Here is a 7,500-nt window from a genome sequence, read left to right on the forward strand (position 1 = left end):
ACCTGTGTTACATGATGGAGGATCCTATAGTATTATGACATATCACCATATGGTGTTGTAACATAACCCATATATATACATAGATGCCGCATTGGACTCCAGAACGTACTGTATGTCAATGGCGCCGCCGCATTGCTGAGGGCAACAATCAACCGCTAGATCACTGGAGGCCGATGGAGAAACAGGTGTCTGAGTGGAAATGATATGAGAACAGACCCTGTGGGCTTTGTACAAATCATAGCGCCTTCTAGACATATGGGGATGCCTTGTACATGTAAAATAGCACGTTTATGGTTTTTGTTGTTGTTTTGGCAATTGTATAAAGGCTTGTAGAGAACAAGTTTGGAGTTGGCTAATAGTAGTGACTAGTGTGGCAAGGCTAATTTCACGTTAGTTAACCATGGTTTTGTTGTGAATTGAAGGCAAATTAATAATTATGAAATGTAATGTAACTCATGTAGTCACTTTATTATAATAGTATTGATACTGTAACCTGTCTAATATTTGAAAGTAAGTTAGCCTACCTGTTATCTCGTTGCTGCAGTAGCATAGGCTACGTAACGTGAGTTAACGAACTAAGCAGCCGGGGCACGATAACTTCAGGCAAAGTCAATTTCTTTGCCCAATTGAATTGTTAAACATGTCATTTTCTGGAGTCATTTAAGACAACGGTTTCCATTTGTCAAACGACACCCGTATTATCAGTCTCCTATTAATGTTGTCAAATGCGGTAATTTCAATGTTGGTTGTCAAAAAGCTTGCCGTAGTGAAAAACTTGCCAAAAGTCATAGTTTTTTTTAATGAAACTGGTATATGTATTTTTAACGTTTTTTTTAATTGTTCCCAAAAAAAATATTATTTTTTTCCACGTAGTGTTATTTTGTTATTTTGACATTATAGCCAAAACTCCATCATTAGTTCAGCTCATCATTAGTCTCCATTTATTTACGGGCGAGTGTTGCCCCTACCAGTATGGGGGCCGCCTTGACATATCCCTTCTAGTAGAACTCAACGGACAATGCGGCATCGATGTGTATATATCTATGACATAATATATGATGGAGGATCCCATTATGACATCACATAACATAACCCGTGTCATTTCAACAGGCTCATTTGTGTTGATATAGATAGAGATAGATAGATAGATACTTTATTGATCCCCAGGGGAAATTCAAGGTCTCAGCAGCATACATACAACACAAACACATTCTTTAACAGCAGAAAGAGTAATTAAAGTATATAATATAAAAACACAACTAAGCAGTAAGGACAGTAGAAGATAAAGAATATGCTAAATATTCTAAAATACAAATTATACTAACACTTAATACAATATATAAAAATATACTAAAATACCATTTACAAAAATACAAACTATACTAACTAACACTTAATCTAAATCAATTCTAAAAACAGTATCCACATAGTGGTGATTAATAAATATATAGATGCTGGATGATAAACTCTATTTGTGTTGATATACTGTAGATGCTGGATGATAAACTCTCTTTGTGCTGATATAGATGCTGGATGATAAACTCTATTTGTGTTGATATAGATATATAGATGCTGGATGATAAACTCTATTTGTGTTGATATAGATATATAGATGCTGGATGATAAACTCTATTTGTGTTGATATAGATATATAGATGCTGGATGATAAACTTTATTTGTGTTGATATCAGGCTTGGAATTTCACCATTCTGGGGGCAAGGCCACTTGGCCTTCAGTTGGGCAAATTTGGTGGGGGGCACAAAGGCCACATGTCAGGGCACCAAGGCCAAAGTTAACTATACAGTAGTAGGCTATAAAAAATATCAAGTTGTATTTAGCCTATTCACTGCAGTAGACCTGCATCACTGTATGAAACATTACAAAAACATGAAACATGACATAACATAGAACTGTAAATCATCTGATCATCTAATATTTACAGATATCTAAGCTATATATAACATTGATTTTATATTTGGCCTGTTATGAAATCATGTATTGAACAATTTAAGCACAGCTCAGCTTTAAGAAACTCAAATAGCCTGTCAGACACCAAACAGGACGAGGACCACAAAAGCGTCACGTTAGAATGTTTATTTAAGGGTTGGGGGTTACAGGGGTTTCAGGGGTTCCGGGAGTTCCAAGAGTCTGCGTGTGTGTGTTCCCCAATAGCCGAGCAGCAATGGCAGGAGCTGGATGATCCGGGGAAGTCCTGGGGAAACACACACACAACAGCAATTGAAACGAAGCAGCAGTACAGTCAAGGGCTAGGCTGTATTAAGTAGAAGAGAGAGACGGAAGGCAGGTCAAGATTACGGGGCTGGAGATCAAAGAAGTGGTCGAGCGGGTCTGGGTTCACAGGCAAAGAGTCAGAGTCGTTTTCCAAGACAGGCAGGTAACTGGTGCGGGTTTGCAGGCGATCTGACAAGTGTGGACTGAAAAGCAAGGCTTTATATACGGGCATGATGAGTGGTGAATGCAGTGCAGCTGGTAGGTAAACGAGGGTGAGGCAGAGCAGAGCAGGAACAGGTGGAGGTCATCAGACTTTAATCAGCTGCGTGTTACCAGGCAGAGAGAGAGCTCATGACAGAACCCCCTAAGGGACGGCCCCAGAAGTCCCCAAGAGTGACACCCGCCGGGGAGGGAGGAGGGAGCGGTGGAGGGCTAGAATTCCTCCGGCGGTCAGTGAACATCCTCATCCTCGGAGGAGGGAGCTGGAGGGTGGAAGTGGACAGAAGACAGGACAGGTACCAAGACAGGGTCAGGGTCAGGCACAGGACAGGAAGCCGGGCGGGCAGGGCGGTTAGGGACCCCTCTGGGGCCCCTACGGATTGCAGGTTGATCAGGATGCAGGCGGTGGAAGTCGGCGATGAGTGTCCGGTCCACAATCCGACTGGCTGGCACCCAGGTTCTCTCCTCAGGCCCATAGCCCTCCCAGTCGCCCGAGATACTGGAGGCCCCTACCTCGCCCGTCTGGACCCGAAGCAGGCGTCGAACAGTGTACACCAGCCCACCGCCAACGGGGAGGAGGAGGGGAGGAGGAAGCGGCACGGGGACCAGCGGGCTTTCATGCGTCGGCTTGACTTTCGAAACATGGAAAGTAGGGTGCACCCTCATGGAGGTTGGCAACTGGAGCCGGACTGCGGTTGGGCTGATGACCCTCTGGATAGGGAACGGGCCGAGGAATCGAGGTGCCAGTTTCGCGATTCCACCGCAGTGAGTGGGAGATCCTTGGCTGACAGCCACACCTTCTGGCCAACACGGTGGGCGGGTGCGGCGATCTTCGGCGGTTAGCCCCAGTGGCATAGCTGACAGCTGACTTGAGTAGCGTGGTACGAGCTTGTGACCAGGTGCAGCGGCAGCGGCGGGCATAGGCGAGGGCAGACGGGCAGGACACATCTCCCTCCTGGCTGGGGAACAGGGGGGGCTGGTAGCCATACACACACTGGAAAGGTGACATACCAGTGGCAGAGCAGGTGAGGGAGTTGTGAGCATACTCTATCCACGTCAGTTGTTGTGCCCAAGCCTGGGGTTTTGCGAGAAACCATGCACATGGCGCCTTCTCCAGCTCCTGGTTTGCCCGCTCGGATTGACCATTGGACTGGGGTGGAACCCAGAGGTGAGACTCACTGTGGCCCCTAGAAGGCGGCAGAACTCCTTCCAGAATGTAGAGGTGAATTGCGGACCTGGGTCAGAGACAACATCCCTGGGCAGCCCGTGTAGGCGGAAGACATGATCAAGAACAGCCTGGGCAGTCTCTCTGGCAGATGGCAGTTTAGGGAGGGAATGAAGTGTGCCATCTTGCTGAACCGGTCAACCACAGTGAGAATGACCCGTCATCCCACCTGATGGTGGGAGGCCAGTTACAAAAGTCCAAGGAGGCGTGGGACCAGGGTCGTGTGGGCACAGGCAAGGGCTGGAGTAAACCAGCGGGGGCAGTGGAGGGACTTGTTCTGATTGCAGGTGGGGCAGGCAGGGACGAATTCTGGACATCCTTCTCAAAGCAGACCACCAGAAGCTGGGCAAGGAGATGGCAGGTGCGGGCGGAGCCCGGGTGGCAGGCAAAGCCCGAGGAGTTGTGTCCCCACTGTATGACCGGGACCTCAAATTCTCTGGGACAAAGAGACGACTGTCTGGGCATGCACTGGGACTGGGATGGTCACGGAGGGCCTCCTGAATTTCCTCCTCGATATCCCAGGTCAGGGCAGCTACGACGCAGGGATCGGGCAGAATTGATGCAGGTTCCTGGGAAGGGGCGTCATCCTTATGAAACTGGAGGAGAAAGCGTCCGGCTTGGTGTTCGAGAACCTGGGGTATGACAGGGTGAAGTTGAATCTGGTGAAAAACAAGGCCCAGCGGGACTGTCTGGGGTTAAGAGCGTTTGGCGTTGCGGATGTATTCGAGGGTTTTGTGATCGGTCCAGACCAGGAGGCGGAACTGTGGACCCCTCCAGCCAGTGGCGCCCTCCTCCAGGGCAAGCTTGACTGCCAACAGCTCGCGGTCTCCAACATCATAATTGCGCTCTGCAGGTGAAAGCGGCGAGAGAAAAATGCACAGGGTGCAACTTGTTGTCCTCCTCTGCCCGTTGAGAGAGTATGGCCCCGACTCCCCGTCTGAGGCATCCACCTCGACAAGCGAACTGCCGGTCTGAATCCGGCATCTGGAGGATGGGGGCAGTGGTGAACCGGGCCTTGAGGGTATGAAAGGCTGTGTTGGCCTCTGGGGTCCAGGAAAAGGGGTGTTTGATGCTGGTCAGAGCTGTGAGGGGCGGCGGCGGAGCTGTAGTTCGGATGAATCTCCGGTAGAAATTGGCAAACCCGAGGAATTGCTGCAACTTCTTCCTATTCCCCGGAACTGGCCAGGAGGTAACTGCCGAGACCTTTGCGGGGGTCCATCTGGATATTGCCTTCAGCGACAATGTATCCCAGGAGCGACACAGTCTGGCGTGGAACTCGCATTTCTCGCTTTGACATAAAGGGAGTTCTCCAGGAGCCGTTGAAGAACCAGCTGGACATGGCGAGTGTGTTCGGACAGAGTTCTGGAGAAAATTAAGATGTCGTCCAGGTACCACGAAGGCAATTTATTCAGCATGTCCCGCAGCACATCATTCACCAGCGCCTGGAATACGCTGGGGCGTTGGTGAGCCAAATGGCATTACCAGGTACTCATAATGGCGGTGTGGGTGTTGAATGCAGTCTTCCACTCGTCACCCTCCCTTACTCGGACTAGGTGGTAAGCATTTCTAAGGTCAGTTTGGTGAAAATAGTGGATCCCTGGAGCAACTCAAAAGCAGAGGTGAGTAAAGGCAGAGGGTACCGGTTCTTCACTGTGACATCCTTCAGACCTCGATAATCAATGCAGGGGGCGAAGAGAACCATCTTTCTTTCCCACAAAAGAAGAACCCGGCACCAGCTGGCGAGGAAGGCGGGCGGATGAGTCCAGCTGCCAGGGAATCCCTGATGTAATCCTCCATAGTTTTTCTTTCAGGAGGGATAGTGAGTAGAGGTGACCTTTGGGTGGAGCAGTCCCAGGGAGGAGATCAATGGCACAGTTAATGCATGCGGACGGTGTGGGGGCAGAGATGTGGCTTTGGTCTTGTTGAACACCTCTCGGAGGCCATGGTAACATTCAGGGACATTAGAAATGTGGGGGGCAGTGCTGGGGGTACTGAGCGGGGGGCAGCAGGCAGCACGCAAACAGGTCAGGTGGCAGGCATTTCCCCACTCTTTCACAGTTCGGAGGCCCAATCGAGGTGAGGATTGTGGAGGCGGAGCCAAGGGTAGCCCAGGATTAGGGGTTGGCCTGGGTAGCTGAGCAGGTGGAAGCGGATGGTCTCTCGGTGGTTTCCTGACACCATCATTGAGATGGGGGCTGTGATGCTGGTAACTGTGCCAGTGCGTGACCGTCCAGGGCCGGGCTGGAACAGAGTGGACAAGCGATGGCTTTCCAAGCCCAGCTGACGAGCAAGTCCTGTGTCAATAATGTTTGCTTCTGCGCCCAGAGTCCACCAGGGCTGCCAGGGTGTGGGTGGAATCAGACAGGTAAAGACAGACTTGGATGAGGGTTTACGGCTGATGGAGGCGGAATGTTCATTGAGCTCATCAGTTCCTCCTACATCTGGTGAGCTCCGGCTTTTTGCTGGACAGGTGGCGACTCGATGACCATCACCACCACAGTACAGGCACAAGTTGGAGGTGATGCGTCGCTGGCGCTCTGCAGGGGGTTAGGGCGGCCGATCTCCATCCCGGTTCAGACTGGTCCGGCTGGTTAGGCGGTGTGGCAGGTGCGGACAGAAGGGCAGTTGGGACACTCCGTGGGCTGGTGGATGGACTCTGGCGCCCTCTCTCTCGGCAGCGGACCTGGATCCTGCGATCGTCACGGACAGCCAGAGCAATGGCTTCATCAAGAGTGGGGGTTGATCATGGGAAACCAGCTCGTCCTTTATGTAGTCCGTCAGGCTGTGGAGAAGGCATCCACCAATGCTTCCATGTTCCAGGAGCTCCGACTTGCCACAGTTAGGAAGTCAATGGAGTAATCCGCAACAGTCCTTCTGCCTTGGCGAATACTCATCAGGGTCGAGATGCCTCGGCTGTGGTGGATTCCAAATCCGAATACCTTGAGCATCTCCTCTGCGAATAGGTTGAAGGTTGCACATGCTGGGGTCTGGCTCGAACTCCGCCCGTTCCCCAGAGTCGAGCTTCGGCCCGTCAGGTGAGTGATCCGCGTAACCGACCCTCGCCCCTTCAGTGGCAAAAGTCCTGGGTTGCAGGGTAAACTGGACCGCGGCAGCTCGTCAGGAGCGCCCGTACCTGGGTTGGGTCGCCGCTGAACGCTCTGGGTTGCCGATCCTGGGTTCTGGGGCTCCGGCAGCCCGCGGCAGCAGTGGACTGGGCAGGAGACTTCGGGTGCTGGGCGGTGAGCAGGCTGGCTGGGGCTGGGCGGTGGGAGCAGGCAGAGGAGAAAGGTTGGTGAGAAGTTGAATGATCATTGCAAGTTGTTGCTGTTGCTGCTGGAACTGCTGAAGCTGTTGGTAAGGCGGCTTGAAGTAGGGAGGCAGTGTCAGCAGTGTTGCGGTTTGCCTCTCTCCAGTCTCTTCCAGGCGTTGCATGGCGGTGGAGTGGTTCTGGTTTCCGTCGGTTTCCATGCTGGTTCGACCGTGCGCTGGGTCCATGTTTGGTCAGATCGTACTGTCAGACACCAAACAGGGCGGGACCACAAAAGCGTCACGTTAGAATGTTTATTTAAGGGTTGGGGTTACAGGGGTTTCAGGGGTTCGGGAGTTCAAGAGTCTGCGTGTGTGTGTTCCCCAATAGCCGAGCAGCAATGGCAGGAGCTGGATGATCCGGGAAGTCCTGGGAAACACACACACAACAACAGGTGAAAGCGAAGCAGCAGTACAGTCAAGGGCTAGGCTGTATTAAGTAGAAGAGAGGCGGAAGGCAGGTCAAGATTACGGGGCTGGAGATCAAAAAGTGGTCGGCGGCCGGGTCTGGGTTCACA

At 51.4% G+C, this 7,500-nt stretch overlaps 1 protein-coding gene across 1 annotated transcript in view; it reads left to right on the plus strand.

Annotated features, from left to right (window-relative positions):
• Positions 1–7,500, plus strand: part of mrvi1 (murine retrovirus integration site 1 homolog) — an 85,660-nt gene that overhangs the window by 52,308 nt on the left and 25,852 nt on the right. The gene's annotated exons all lie outside the window — the stretch shown is intronic.

Source organism: Alosa alosa, chromosome 21, assembly GCF_017589495.1.
Source record: "Alosa alosa isolate M-15738 ecotype Scorff River chromosome 21, AALO_Geno_1.1, whole genome shotgun sequence".
Lineage (NCBI taxonomy): Eukaryota > Metazoa > Chordata > Actinopteri > Clupeiformes > Clupeidae > Alosa > Alosa alosa.